The sequence below is a fragment of the Octopus bimaculoides genome, chromosome 3 (assembly GCF_001194135.2).
Source record: "Octopus bimaculoides isolate UCB-OBI-ISO-001 chromosome 3, ASM119413v2, whole genome shotgun sequence".
Lineage (NCBI taxonomy): Eukaryota > Metazoa > Mollusca > Cephalopoda > Octopoda > Octopodidae > Octopus > Octopus bimaculoides.
In genome coordinates this window covers 166,168,176-166,183,113 of record NC_068983.1, presented here as the reverse complement: position 1 = coordinate 166,183,113, position 14,938 = coordinate 166,168,176, and the positions used below count along the sequence as shown (strand labels likewise).

At 36.1% G+C, this 14,938-nt stretch overlaps 1 protein-coding gene across 8 annotated transcripts in view; it reads left to right on the top strand.

The window, feature by feature from the left end:
• Positions 1-14,938, top strand: part of LOC106867341 (rho GTPase-activating protein 39) — a 452,309-nt gene that overhangs the window by 332,232 nt on the left and 105,139 nt on the right. The gene's annotated exons all lie outside the window — the stretch shown is intronic.

Below are 14,938 nucleotides of genomic sequence, written 5' to 3'. Positions count from 1 at the left end.
TTGTGTACAAGATGTAGCTAAAAAAGAATGAATGAATAAAACTCCAAAATTTACCATTCCTAGTAAACATCTCAACAAAAAAATACAGAGTGTGCTAGTTCAAGATATGCTGGTAACTGGAAAAGAACACTAAAAAAGCTCCAAGAAAACCTTGTTACCACCTGCTTAACTACACTAGCATCATGCAAATGGCTGTGTAAATATCAGAGGTTTTTATCTGCTGTGTTCTTTATTTCTTCTACAGTCATAACTTTCTTTGTATTATATGTTGATAGCTTTTTTTAATACAGTTTAGATTTTCTGTCTAGATTCCTTGCATAGAAACATTGTTGACAGTAAGATTCCAAATATCTAATCCTCATTGGCGTTTTCTTTGTTTTGCTTTTGTTGTTGTTTTTGTTATCCCCTGACCCAGAAAACTACTCCCTTCCTTTGACATACAATGTAACTTTGTGTGTGTATTGCTTCAGGAAATAATATCTTTGGTATCAATGACAGTAGTAACCTTATCTTTTACTCTTTCTCTGGGAACCATTGTTTCTTGCTGCCCACAACAAGTAATTACACTTCCTAGAATAACTTTAACCTGAAATTTACACTGAGAGCTAAACAAAGCCCTTTCTCCATATTGACTGAAATGGCCTCCTCCTTTAGTGTGACTTTTTGCAACATTGCCATATTATCTCTCAGTAATTATTTACAGAAATCAGCATAGATGAGTCAAAACAATGCTGTTTAATGATTTCAAATGCTGTTTCAAAATGTTCGTGTGATACCAAGTTTGTTTCTCAAACCACATGGTTCTGGGTTCAGTCCCACTGTGTGACACCTTGGGCCAGTGTCTTCTACAGTCTCAGGCCAATCAGAGCCTTGTGAGTGGATTGACATTAGGAAGGGCATCCAGCCATAGAAACTATGCCAAAACACACATAGAGCCTGGGCAACTGGAGAGCTGACCAACTCCTGTCAAACCATCCAACCCATGCCAGCATGAAAAGCGGACATTAAATGATGATGATGATATATGTGTCTGTGTTTGCGTCCCCATCACCATTTGACCACTGGTGTTGGTATGTTTATATCCCTATTAGTGATTCAGCAAAAGAAACCAATAGAATAAATACCAGGCTTTACAAAAAAAAAAAAGAATAAGTCCTGGGGTCGCTTTGTTCAACCCAAATTCTTCAAAGTGGTGCCCCAGCATGGCTGCATGACTGAAACACAAAAGATTGTTAATTTTGTCGATCTTTAGTTTTTTAAGTAGATGGATCAGCTTTAGGGACCATTTGACAGGATTATTCCATCTTATTGGTGATTTTCATAAATATATAACTTGATGTAATAGCTCATTGATAGGAGGCTGGGTAGGGGTCTGGTTAAAATAAAAACTGAGGCACTCTGTAATATAAGAATCCTCCTGACACACTTCTATAAACTTGATACAAATTGCTTGTTATAAATAATCTTAATGGGAAGGATTACCAGAAAACTCAACCAAAATAATATTAATCATAATATCAATAATAATGATAATAATATGCCCGGATGCAGTCCCAGGCAGTGGCTCTCTTGGCTTCTGATCTTAATTGATTGGAAATGTTATCCTGTACATGTTTTGTCTTGGTGTAAAAGATGGGCTGCAGCAAATATTCTGCTCAATACCACAGTTTCGTTTGTCAGTTGCTTGACCTTAACCAGTTGAGCATGTCCCCTAGTGACTGATGTTATGATATGATCATCTCTGTGAGGGAGCATCATAGCGATGTTTTGAGAGGGATTCTTTGGAGTTTGGATAATTGACCCCTGGAAAAATGGGTGTTTTGATCATCATCCTTAAATAATCCTTATTCAGGGACCTTTTGGGTGGGATGGGCTACTCAACCTGGAGGAAACTCTAATCAGACCCCAACTGCAAGGTCATGTGCTGTTTATATTGATATGAGGTCACTATGTTGCACACGTGGTTGTGATGCATGTGCTTAGTGTACCCTTATCAGAAGGGTAGTCATGATGGGTATACTGGGCTTCATATATTTGTACCCCAATATCACTTTGATGATGGTGTGTTGCTCTCTCACTCAATAATAGTAATAAGGATAAAACTAGAAAATTCTTAAGAAGTTTACATCAGAAAAAGTAACCAAAACTGCATGAACATTGCATATTCTGTGCACTGTTCATGCAATTTTGGTTACTTTTTCTGATGAATTGTAGTGCACCTGAGCACTGTATACAATAAGTTCATTATTATTATTATTATTATTATTATTATTATCATTATTATTATTATTATTATTATTATTCACTTAGATATTCTTTGTGAATAAGGTGTCTAGCTAGCAGAATCATGAGTATGCTGGATGAAATACTTAGTGATATTTTGTCCCGCGCTGTGTTCTGATTTCAAATTCCGCCAAGGACAACTTTACCTTTCATCCTTTTGGGGTTGATAAAATAAGTACCAGTTGAACACTGGGGTCGATGTAATTGACTCATCTCCTCCCCCAAAATTGCTGACCTTGTGGAAAATTTGAAACCATTCACTTTTAAGGTGGTGAACTGGCAGAATTGTTAGCATGGCGGGCAAAATGCTTAGTGGTATTTTGTCTGATGCTGCATTCTGAGTTCTAATTCTGTTGAGGTTGACTTTGCCTTTCATCCTTTCAGGGTCGATAAATTAAGCACCAGTTACACACTGGGGTCGATGTAATCAACCTGTTCCCTCCCTCCAAACTTCAGGCTTTGTGCCTACAGTAGAAAGAATTATTATTATTTACTTTGATATTATTTGTGAATAAAGCAGTAAGCTGGCAGAATTGTGAACAGGCAAAATGCTTAGCGCTATTTCGTCTGCCACTGTTCAAATTCTACCAAGGTCAACTTCGCCTTTGATCCTTTCGGGGTCGACAAATTAAGTACCAGTAAAACACTGGGGTCAACGTAATCAACTAGTCCCCTACCGCAAATTTCAGGCCTTGTGCCTATAGTATAAAGGATTGTTATTATTATTATTATTATTGTTATTATTGTTATTATTATTATTATTTTATAAAATGAAAAGATTTAACTGAAGAGAATATTAAATTAATACATTTTCATTTAATGACATTTGGTAAGTGTCTCCTAAGTATTTACAAATTCATTTCTCTTATTTGGAATACCCAAATCTATTCATGTATTTTCATGGATCATTTTGGTTTCATTATCAGTCCTTTCTTTGGATTTTATTTTAACCAGTCACTCAATGAGCTTTTATATTCCAAAGTGAAGACAGGAATTTGGAAGATAACTTGTTTTTTTTTTAATATTTTATGACATCTGGAAAATTTCATTAGTTCTTTAAAATGATGTTCATCGTGTTCCCCTCTCTTGATATTCTTTTCTTTCCCACCAGATTTTTGTATGAAAGCAACCCCCATTCTGTTGCAGGATGTGCCTGGCATCTGTAGAATTAAGGCCGCAGATATTGGGATTACAACTGCAAGAAGAAAACATTCTAAAACATAGCAAGTTGTTAGTAGAAAAACTGAAACTTGTACACACATACACAATGATGTACTTGCACATATGCACACACATATATTACACATTACATATTCACACACATATATACACACACTTACCTTCATTTGTGTGTACACACTCATATAACCACATGCACATGCAGTAGAGAGAATATATTTGGAGTATGTACTTTGGTTAAATACTGACTTGAACCCTACAGTATTCTGAATTGTTTGTAGTTTTGCATGATTCACGCGGCTTGTTTTCAATAAGTGCTAAGAAAATACTTCTTAAGTTACAGCACACCCTCAGCAGACATTGTTGAGAGTAACCATATCTAATCACTGCCATAGAATGGTTTATACATGCTTGTTCACACAAACATTTCGCTGTCCAGCATCTGGCTCCTCCCAAGAGATTTTGAAGCCATTTCCTTTCTGCAGATTATTATAGAAGAGAGTTTTTTTAAACAGAGACGGATAATGTTTTTTCAGTCAAACTTATCGTTTTATGAAACAGTCTCTTTCCATAAATATAGTCTTCATTAACCTTTTGTCCATCATACAGGCAACAGAGTTTGAATCTATTCTATTCAGAGTCCATTGCATTTATTGCAGATCTGACCTTTTCTATTGTGTTGTATGATGGTTGATGTATCATATTGGTGGTTAATCAAACTTTCTGTAAAAATAAATTGTACATATTCTCAAGTTCTCTCTCTCTCCCTCTCTCCCTCTCTCTCTCTCTCTCCCTCTCTCTCTCTCTCTCTCCGTTTAGATGGTTGCTAATTCCCCTTGCTAGACCTATATATTTTGATATGTGTTGTAAATTATATGACAAACTGGAACCAGTATTATTCGTTTCCTTTCTGGTGTCTCATCGTTCTTCTTACATGTTTTGAGACATTTCTGTCTTCTTTCAAGAAATTAAGCAACATACTATTATATATTTATTCAGCAATTCCTGTTTTAGTCTTAGTGGTTTTGCATACATAACACACACACACACACACACACACACACACACACACACACACACACACATTATATTTTTACAAGAAGCGTGGTGACAGTGATTTCATGATTTTCTACCTTTTAAAGTAAGAATTTTATTTAATTCTTGTCATCTGGCTCTGTCATTCCTTGCAGCTGATGCAAGCATGTCTGTACGGTTAAGCAGTTTGCTTATAGTTCCATGTTGTGTACTGCTGCTGCGTTGTCCCAGTGCTATGGTGGATCTGGTCAGCAGAAACTGAAAGAAGTCCTACTTATATAATGTATGCATGTGTGTGTGTGTGTGTGTTTTAGAATCATTTTGTCCTGTCATGGAATGACACTTGTAAATGAGCATCACTGTCATACAAGCAGTGCCTTTCTTTCCAATCTTTCACAAAAACAGTCTGGCCATAAGGAAATATCACTTCATTTAGAAACAGGTGATGACAGGAAGGGTATCCAGCCATAGAAAATCTGACCCGTTGCAACCCTGGGAAAATGTACATTAAAACAATGACAATTAGTTTCGCTGCTTTGTGAGAAATGGATCTGGAAAAACATCCACCTCCACTTAGCAAACTTACTGGAAAGTGCTTAATGTTTGGTTTCTGTGTATTGATAATTTCTTAATTTGTCTTATTTTAATGATTTAGATCAAATTAAGTTGTTGGAAAAATGTTAGGTAACGTGAGGTTTTGCCTTATTTGAAAATCTAAAGTACATCAGCCGTATTGATGGAAATAACTACCCTATTTATGTGAACTTGGCACTGTTGTTTTGGGGTATGTCGGAAACTTGGGGTGTCTCTTGTAACCTTTTTGTAACATTTTATCCTTATTGGGTGCACAAAAATCTATTTTTGACTTATTTAATAATATCTCTGTCTCTCTCTCTCTCCACCTCTAACTTTCTGCACAGCAGATGTTGTGCGGCGGAGATATGGTTGAAAATGTTGAATAAATATAACTAATACTTGAACTCGCACGCCACATGTCCCACCATATACATACACACATACATACATACATACATACATACATACATATATATATATATATATATATATATATATATAATATATATATATATATATATATATATAAACACACACACACATCTGTGTTCCTCTGTGTATGGATATAGAGAGAGATGTTGAGAGAGTGAGAGAGAGAGACTGTACAGTGTGTGGTGTTTAATGACGAAAAAATCTGTGTTGAGTTTATTCGATTTCAGTTTGTTTATATCTTATATCGAAATAGTTAGAAAAGTTCAAATCGCACGCGAATTTGATGGACTTCTCCCTTCTTCTTTCCTTACACCCCCACCCCCATTATTTATTTATTTGTACACGTGTGTACACACACATACGAATGGCATCATCATGAGTTCTCTTCGTTTTTTCTTTTTCTTTTTATATTTCTATGGTGGCATGATTTGGGTAAATAGAGAAAACAAGACGCATCTGTGATTGTTGTTTGCTATGTGGAGATAATCTTTGTGAAGGATTTTTAAACCAAATATGTAGAAAAGAGTGAAATTATGAGATATCAATTAAGTAACAAAATTAGGTACCAAAATAGATTTGATTTGTAGGAGAAATGTGGAGAAGAGAGTAAAAGAATAAGGATGAAGAGGAATCATTTTGGCAACACGCGCACACACGCGTTCAACTAAACATCTTCAGTTAGTCAGTAGTTACCTCCCTTGCAACGAGATTATTAGTTACTTCGTGTGACTACTAAAGATATTCCCAATATTTGATTCTCAGTAAATTATCATTTCTCTGCAGCCTACCTTAGTGGAAAATTATATTGTTTATACATACATACACACACTTGCTGTTGGTTTTGTCCAGTTTTGGGATATCTCTATTATGTAAGGAATCAATCTAGGATTGTGGTAAAGCTAACATGTATAATGCACACACTATTAACACACACACACGGGGGGGGACACATTTTAAAGCTGATTCTTAGCATTTTTGAAGACTGAAGTTAGATATTTTGCTATGTTAATTATTACATATCAAAAATTCACATCATCTTCACAAACAATTTATCATGAAAATATTTAGTGGGGAAGGGGGTGGAGTTAATGATGACAATGATGTTGTGTTGACAGTGGCAAAACTGTGTTGAGTTTAGCCTATGAGGGTTGAAGCAGCAGATGAACTTATTATGCTTTACATGAACCTTTGAAGTTTGACTTGTAAGAGATCCAAATGTATTACTAGTTATCTTTCGGGGTGGGGGATGAGATGGGGAGGGGGTCGGTTTGGTAGCTGAGCACTTCCCTCTCCTTTTTTTTTGTTTTTTTTTCTTTTTTCACCTGAACATCAGTTCTTAAGGAGTCACAGCACTGCAAATAGTACAGATAACAGATGTACCTATTTCTCTAAGGAGCCATATGCTGTTACCTGCATGGGTGGCTATTAACACATGTACAAAACCCCTTTCACAAAAGGGGATTTGTCAGTAGCTACAAAACATGAGATTCCCTTAATGTAGCACAGCAGTGTCCAAGAAGTCTTAATGTAAACCAAATTCTTGCAGCAAATCTCTTGCCATGGAAATAAAAGTTAATTCATGCTGTGGTGCCCAGTGATGAAATTCAAACTGACTCAGCCTCGTTTCCCTCCGTCATTGACATTGTTCTGTGCCGAATGCAGAGGAAGCATCTACTGACAAATTCAACAAGAGCACTCAGAAAGCACAAACCTCTGCCAAGGCAACACCAACATCCTCTCAACGATTAGCTGGAGATGATTTCTAAAATCATCTGAAAGAAACTGATGGTTATTTCATCAGTTTCTTTGATGAAATTTCCTCATACATTTTTAGCTGGAACAATTCACTCTATCTCTTTATTAGTGTAAATAAAATGATGAGATAAAAATCTAGAATCCATGGAAAACGTTGATGGCCTGTGTCAGCAGTAATTATTCCAAAGGGAATTCATTGTTTAATTACTACAAAAAGAGAAGACTGCAACATTTGAAGCGTTGCTCTTCACACAAAGACAGAGATGCCATTTGAACTTATTGAGTTTTCTTACTAAACAAAGTGTAATTATTTGTGCCAACCATGGGCAGTGTGACAAAATAATGTGATTATAAAGTTGGTGGTTTCGCAGCTAGAGTGCTAACCATTTATGTTGGTATGGATTCTCCATCATTTTAATGTACAATTTTTCCATATTTGCATGGGTCTCATGGAATTTGTTGAGGCAGATTTTCTCCCACCAAGCCACACCTGTTTCCAAGCAAGGTAGTATTTGACCAGGTATTTCATGGAAGACTGTAAATGAATGACACCACCTGTAGGATGGTGATGCTCATATGATAATATCAAGATAAGGGGACACGAGTACACACTCACCTTACCCATATGAATATATACATGGCAAATGGGCTGAGCTCCTTTTGAGAGTTGGGCCTCACAGAGGCAATGGCTGAGACCTTTGGCATTATGCCGTGCTTAAAAAGAAGACCCATGAAGCCAAGTGAAATCGTAGTCATGGCAGAAACTGGTGTCATGCAAATGGCACCCATGCCAGTGGCATGTAAAAGCACCCATTGCACTGTGCAGCGATTGGTGTTAGGAAGAGCATCCAACCATAGAAACCATGCCAAATCAGACTGGAGTCTGGTGCAGTTCCCCACCTTGCTAGCTCTGGACACACCGTCCAACTCATGCCAGCATGGACAGCAGATGTTAAATGATGATGATGAGGATTCATTTCCAATCTTCTGTGCATGATATTTCAATCTGTGGGGGAATAGGATCTTGTTTGTAAACAGATGAGGTTTGGTGAGAGGAGGGGCATCCAGCTGCAGAAGAGCTGCCTCAGCAAGTTCTGTCTGGCATGGGAAACTGGACAGGAAATAATGATGATGACTGCATAATAGAAGTAAACTAAAGATAGGGTAAAGTTTTATGGTTGCTATGGAGGCAGCTCATAGATTTGGATAAGTTAGAGGAAAAGAATATACATGATTTACTAAGACTTTGTCCCAAAGATGAACTTAAAACATTTGAGAAAATAGTCAGTTGCTAAAATATAAATGCAAATAAGGAAGGGTGGGGGAGTTGTCTTTAGAGAATTGTTTGTGAGTTTCAGGTTTGGTTTGGTAGATCAAATAACTTTACAGGATAGGAATAAATGAGATTGTTGTGTAAAACTGTGGCTTCTGAACATGACATCATCCTCCGTGTGTGTGTGTATAGGAAGTGTGTGAGGACATTCTCCACATGAATGAGTCTAATGTTCAGAAACACACAATTCCGTATATTAAGTAATGAAGAGTTGGAGCAATAATTAAATCAAGCTGGCAACATTTCGTCCATCTTTGCATTCTGAGTTCAAATTCTGTCGTGGTGGTTGACTGCACCTTCCATCCTTTCAGGGTCGATGAAATAAGTACCAGTTGAATGCTGGGATCAATGTAAATGACTTACCCCTCCCACCAAACTTGCTGGCCTTGTGCCAAAATTTGAAACCAATGATGAGACTATGGCACCAAAGACAAACACAAACACCTGACCTCTCAGTTAGTTGCTATGAACTGCTCTCTCTCTCTCTCTCTCTCTCTCTCTCTCTCTCTTTCTCTCATTTAGTTAATAGGTAATAGGCATACTCTCCATCTTCATCATTAGCATCCTTGTTTCATGTTGATATTAGCCAAACAGTTTGACAGGGTTCAACAAGTCAGTAGATTGTTGTCTGCCACTGTCTACTTTGGCAGGGTTTCTATGCCTGGATGCCCTTCCTAAATGCCAGCCACTTCACTGAGTATTCCAAGTGCTTTTTTCATGCCACCAGCTCTAGTGAGGTTGCCAAGTAATTTGCAAGGCTACAAGCATCAAGAGGCACTGCTCTATACTAAGAGATGAGGGTTTAAAGTATGAGAGAAGGGGTCAGGGCAGAACAGGTTCCTTGCTGTAGAGGGGCCACATGTCTACTTATATTTTAGAAGGGAGAGTGGAGCTGTACCCCCCTGGTACAAGGTTAGTAGAAGTGAGAGTATGGATGGGTAGAGGTTGCAAGAGTGTATAGGAAAGTGAGAAATAGTTAGAGATGGGGAATAAGTGGGAGGGTGAATGTAATGAAGAACAAGTATTGAGTGGAGTGTAAACAGGGAACTTAGGGAAGAGTAGGTGACAACTGTAAAAATTAGATATGGTCATGGGGTGGATGATGTAGGGAGGTGAATAACAGCAGAACAGTGGTAATACAGTAAACAGGAGAATGATAAAAGAGTGGGGGAGAGGTTGCAAGAGAGAGAAACCGGTGTAGTCCATGGGGAGAAAAAGAGACATATGATGATGGAGACATATGATGATGGTTTGGTGGCTCAGGAGGAGGTGGTCAGTGTAAAATATGAGTAGAGAAGACAGTATTAAGAATGAGGAATGGATATCAAGTGAAATGGTTCTGAGTAGTGAGAAAGATTAGTGGTGTCAAGGAAAAACTGCAGTTAAAGAGATGACAGGTGGTAGGGATATCCTGGGCCCAGCTGTGCATTTATTGAGTAAAGGTCTTTTGTAGTACAAACAGGTAGCCACAATGATTTTTCATTTGGCTATTTCAAATTGAATTGTGATGTCCAATTTTCCCTCCTCTTTACTCAATGTCTCTTTTATGTCTGTGAATTGCATTAAAACTTTACTTCATCTCATTTGTTTATGCAATTAATCTCAATACCTGTTTATGCAATTAATCTCAATACCTGTGAATGGATAAATCGCTGTAAATCAAAATTATGTGTTTCAGATATATTGAGATAGAATTTTTGTAAACTCCTGAAAGTCTGTATTTTTCTACATTTCTATATTTCATTCCTCCTAAGTCTGGATACAAAAACAATGTTTACTGTTAAAGGATCAGCAGCCTTGATAATAAACGAATTTAGGGTGCTAAGGATCACCATTTTACACTCACTTATTGTCACTATTATATACCAAAACAAATATTTTTAGTTCCTATTGCTAAAAAAATGCAGTCACAGCCCCACAAAAACCATTTTCTCTTTCTCCTTACTTACTGTACTCTATTGTACTTACTGTAAATCTAGTTTTCCAAACTCAATAGAAAACTTCTTTTTGAATTGTTCTTCAACTTTGCATATTTTTACTCAACCCTTCAAGTTTTCTACCCAGCCTCTCCTCTTTTTTTATACTTTAATGCTCCTTTTTGATATCAGTTCTCGGATCTAACAGTGCCACTTATATATATATATATATATATATATATATATATATATATATATATATGTTGTTCAAACTAATTTAATCAAAGCAAATTAAAGCCATCTGCACTTTTCTCAGTGCTTCATATCTTACTGATTGCAATCATTCCATCTAACAAAAAACTTTACTGTCACATTTCATTAAAGTTTATGTAGAAACTGACGCTGTTATTCAGCAAATATTCTTTCCTTTAGCATCACATTATTTCAAAATAGATCTTTTGTTGTTGTTGTTATTTTTCTGTCATTTGAAAGTGTTTTCTTATAAAGTAAAAGCAGGACCGTAATTAAAGGTGGGCATAAAAATTAACACCTTTTTATAATGTTTCAGATATTATGAAACAAAGTTTTATATATATTCTATTACTTGTTTCAGTCAGTGGACTGTGGCCATGCTGGGGCACCACTTTGGAAGGTGTTGTTGATCATTTCAACTCAAATACTTATTCTTTTTAAGTCTGATACTTACTCGATCAGACTCAATTAAGTTATGGGAACATAAACAAACCAACAGCAGGTGTCAAGTGCTGTGATGGTAAACATGAAGACATGCACATGCATGCATACAAATATATATATATACACACACACAATAGGCTTCCCCACAGTTTCCATCTATCAAACTCACAAAGCCTTGATCAGTCTGGGGTTGTAATAGAAGATATGTTTCTAAGTATCTTTCCCAGTAAATGATCGACACTGGAAGTGTTTTCTAGCATCAGGTTGAGATCCCAGGGATCAGAAATCAGTTTACATAATAAAGTTATAGATGTGTGCTTGCCCAGAAAGTTCATCTGGGATTATAATTCCCAGCTGTGTTGATGTTCTATTAACATAATTATTGCAACTGAAATTGAACTCCCCCACCCCCGCTTCATACACCCTCTAAATACTTCATGCTATCAGGTTGTGTATCTCACAGTTATGAATTGAATCTTAGCAACATCAACTTCCTTTTGATCTTTTCGTTGATTATAAAATATTTAACAATAGACTCTTCTTCTTTCCCTCTAGAAAATTAGTTTCAATTCAGCTTTCAAAAATCAATAGTGTTCGAAATTTTGAAATTTTTTTGGTTATTTAAATATTCAAAGACCATTACCAATAACAGTAATGTTAGCATCTTCACAGCTCTTCAATTTCTATCTTACTAAATCTCAATGATTGTTTATACAGCATCTTCTTGTGTTGGTTTATCATATATCACCTGTGTAATGTTCACTGTTTCATAATGTATGAGCTTCTGTGTGATGCTCTTGTTTCTATTTTGTGAGAGAGGCAGTGCCCATAAGCTTTTTATACCCTCCTAGATTTAAGGGTTATGCAATTTCATAGTAATATTATACACTATAGAAGATTTTGTCAGAATTAAACAACACAAGTCTGGAAAAATGAGTAATGGTCTGTATCAAGAATAGCATATGAAGCAAAAAGAAAAACACGTTAATAAAACTTCATAATATAAGTTAGGTGTGTGTGTGTGTATGTGCTATGAGGTAAAATGTGTTCTGGCATTTTTGGCAGGTTCCTCTATAGACAGAAAGAAATAAAAAAGAGGTGTTCTGATAAGATTATTAAATTCAGCTTGAGTTCTTGCATATTAGTGATTAGAGAAGGTCAATGAGGAGGAAGGGGGTTCTCTAGAATTGTATCCTTCAGAAGCATCGGGAGAAGATTAGATCTGTTAATGCCTAGAAATGTTTTCTTTGAAAAAAAAAAAACGTTCAAAGAAAAGCATTAAATGCATTCTGTTGACAAACTAATCTTTAGTATTAAAAGTTATTGCAGAATGTTCTAATTGCTGATATTCTTGTATGTTTTGTCACACAATCTGAGCCAACCATAATTGTGAAGGCTGCTTACCGATTTCATTGAATTTTACTCAAATACAAAATTTTCAGCATCATTTAGGGAAAGAATCAAAAAAGGATTCAGGCTTTAAATATGGTAATTAGCTTGCAAGTATTTAATCACACATGCAATTATCTATGAAAACACTGTCTCTATGATGAAGTGTTTTATGCTTATGATAATTATGTTTATAATTTCAGTAATCCACTCTGCTTGGGCAACTTTTAGATTTGAATGGCAGGGAACAGTGGATGAAGGCATTTCGTTTTGTTTTTTTTCCAGAAATAAAGATTAGTATGGGTGTAATTATGTTTTAAAGAAGATTATTTTACTAGATGAAAGGAGAAATTGTATTTGTTGAGATACCTGAAGGTATTTTAATGAAGGTAACTGTAAGCCAACTAAACCACACCACTAATTAACATACACTACTTCTAACATTGCTTCTAGTATTGATATCATAAAACATAGCTGCTGAGTAGATAAGAATCATTCATATACACCATAACGTATATATATATAACCTATCTAATGGCTAAGAATATTTTTGTTGTTCAACAATCAACTGAATTACCTGCTTTTGATCTACAGGTACAATCTCCTAGACGGGCTTCTGTACTGTTTCGTTCAAACCCAATTTCACTCACAAGGAGCCCAGCTGGTCCAAGGTTGTAGAAAATTACATTTGCCCAAGATGCTATGTTGTGGGATCAAACCTGGACCTCGTGGTTGCAAAGGGAACTACTTAACTGTTTAGCCATTCTGCACCTACATTTTATGAGAGAGGGTCTGTATGTAGTACAATGATGGTATTGACCCCTTTATCTTGTGATGTTTTACTAAAATATTTATTGTCTTGATAAAATCCTATGAATTCTGCACTTTTTGATGAAAAATAGCACTTGTAGTTGGTTCTGTTTGTTGATTTTCAATTTAAACCAACAAACAGTTTGAACACTTGAAAAACTAAAATGGATTACCATCTGACTTATACAATTATAAGTTGGTTTAGATGCAAACATGAAATCCATCAGTTTCATGATTAGACTTGGTTGATAGGATTCCTCATAGCAGCACACTTTCCATAAAGTCTACAAGTTTCCATTGGACCACATTCCATTAGAAAGGCAGAGGGATCAGTTCCTGTTGTCTGTTGATTACCAAAGTCAAACAACTTTGATCCTAGTTGGTGCTGAAATGGACAGTCATTTGAAATGGACAGTCATTTGAAATGGACAGTCATTTGAAATGGACAGTCATTTGAAATGGACAGTCATTTGAAATGGACAGTCATTTGATGTTGAAAGTTTTGTAGAATAAGTATAGGCATGGCTGTATGGTTAAGAAGTTTCCCAACTATGTAGTTTCAGGTTCAGTCCCACTGCATGGCACCTTGAGAAAATATCTTTTACTATACATTCGGGGTGACCAAAGCCTTGTGAGTGAATTTATTAGAAAGAAATTGAAAGAAGCCTATCATGTGGGTGTGCATTCACATCTGCACTTGACAAAAGCCACTCTGAATGGTGTCATTGCTGACACTTCTCCTCTCAGCAATCTTTCTTCTCACTTTGTGCCTTCATAGCCATGTGAAATAAGTGACCTCTTACCTGACAGGTAGAAGTTAGAAACGGGAAAGATATTTGGCTATAAAACAATACTTCACTAATATATTCATCTAACCCATGCTAGTATGGAATAAAAGATGTAAAATGAATAAACGAAAAAAACTATTGAAGGAAAACTTAGTAAATCAGTGAGTTTCCTATAATTGTTAATATTTGCTATGGAATTGACACTTATATCAGTGAGTTTCCTATAATTGTTAATATTTGCTATGGAATTGACACTTATGTTACATTGTAAACTCCTGATCAATGCACAAAATCATCAGGCAAACCATATCTTAATTTTTCAAAACATTTTCCCTTCTGGCAATTATTATCAAATAACCAATACTAGCAGTGCCCCGACATGGCCACAGCCTCAGGCCTGAGACATATAAAAGAAGAAAGAAAGACCAGCACCTACATCACAGTCTGCATTCTGTCTGAGGATATTCATGTTTTAATTCTACGGTTAACTACACTTTGGTGCAGTGAACTTCAGAATATCATTCTTTGAATTCTTGGCCACTAATCAAAGCCTCCTTGGAAATATAAGAAAACATTAAAATCTACTAAAAACGTTATTCATGATTAAGTTTTCCCTCATTAAAAGGTGGGGTTGGCAACTGAGTGTCACCACATGCAACTCTCTCTCTCTTTCTCTCTCTCTCTCTCTCTCTCTCTCTCTCTTTCTCTCTCTCTCTCTCTCTCATATGATGTTGGTTTCATTTTCC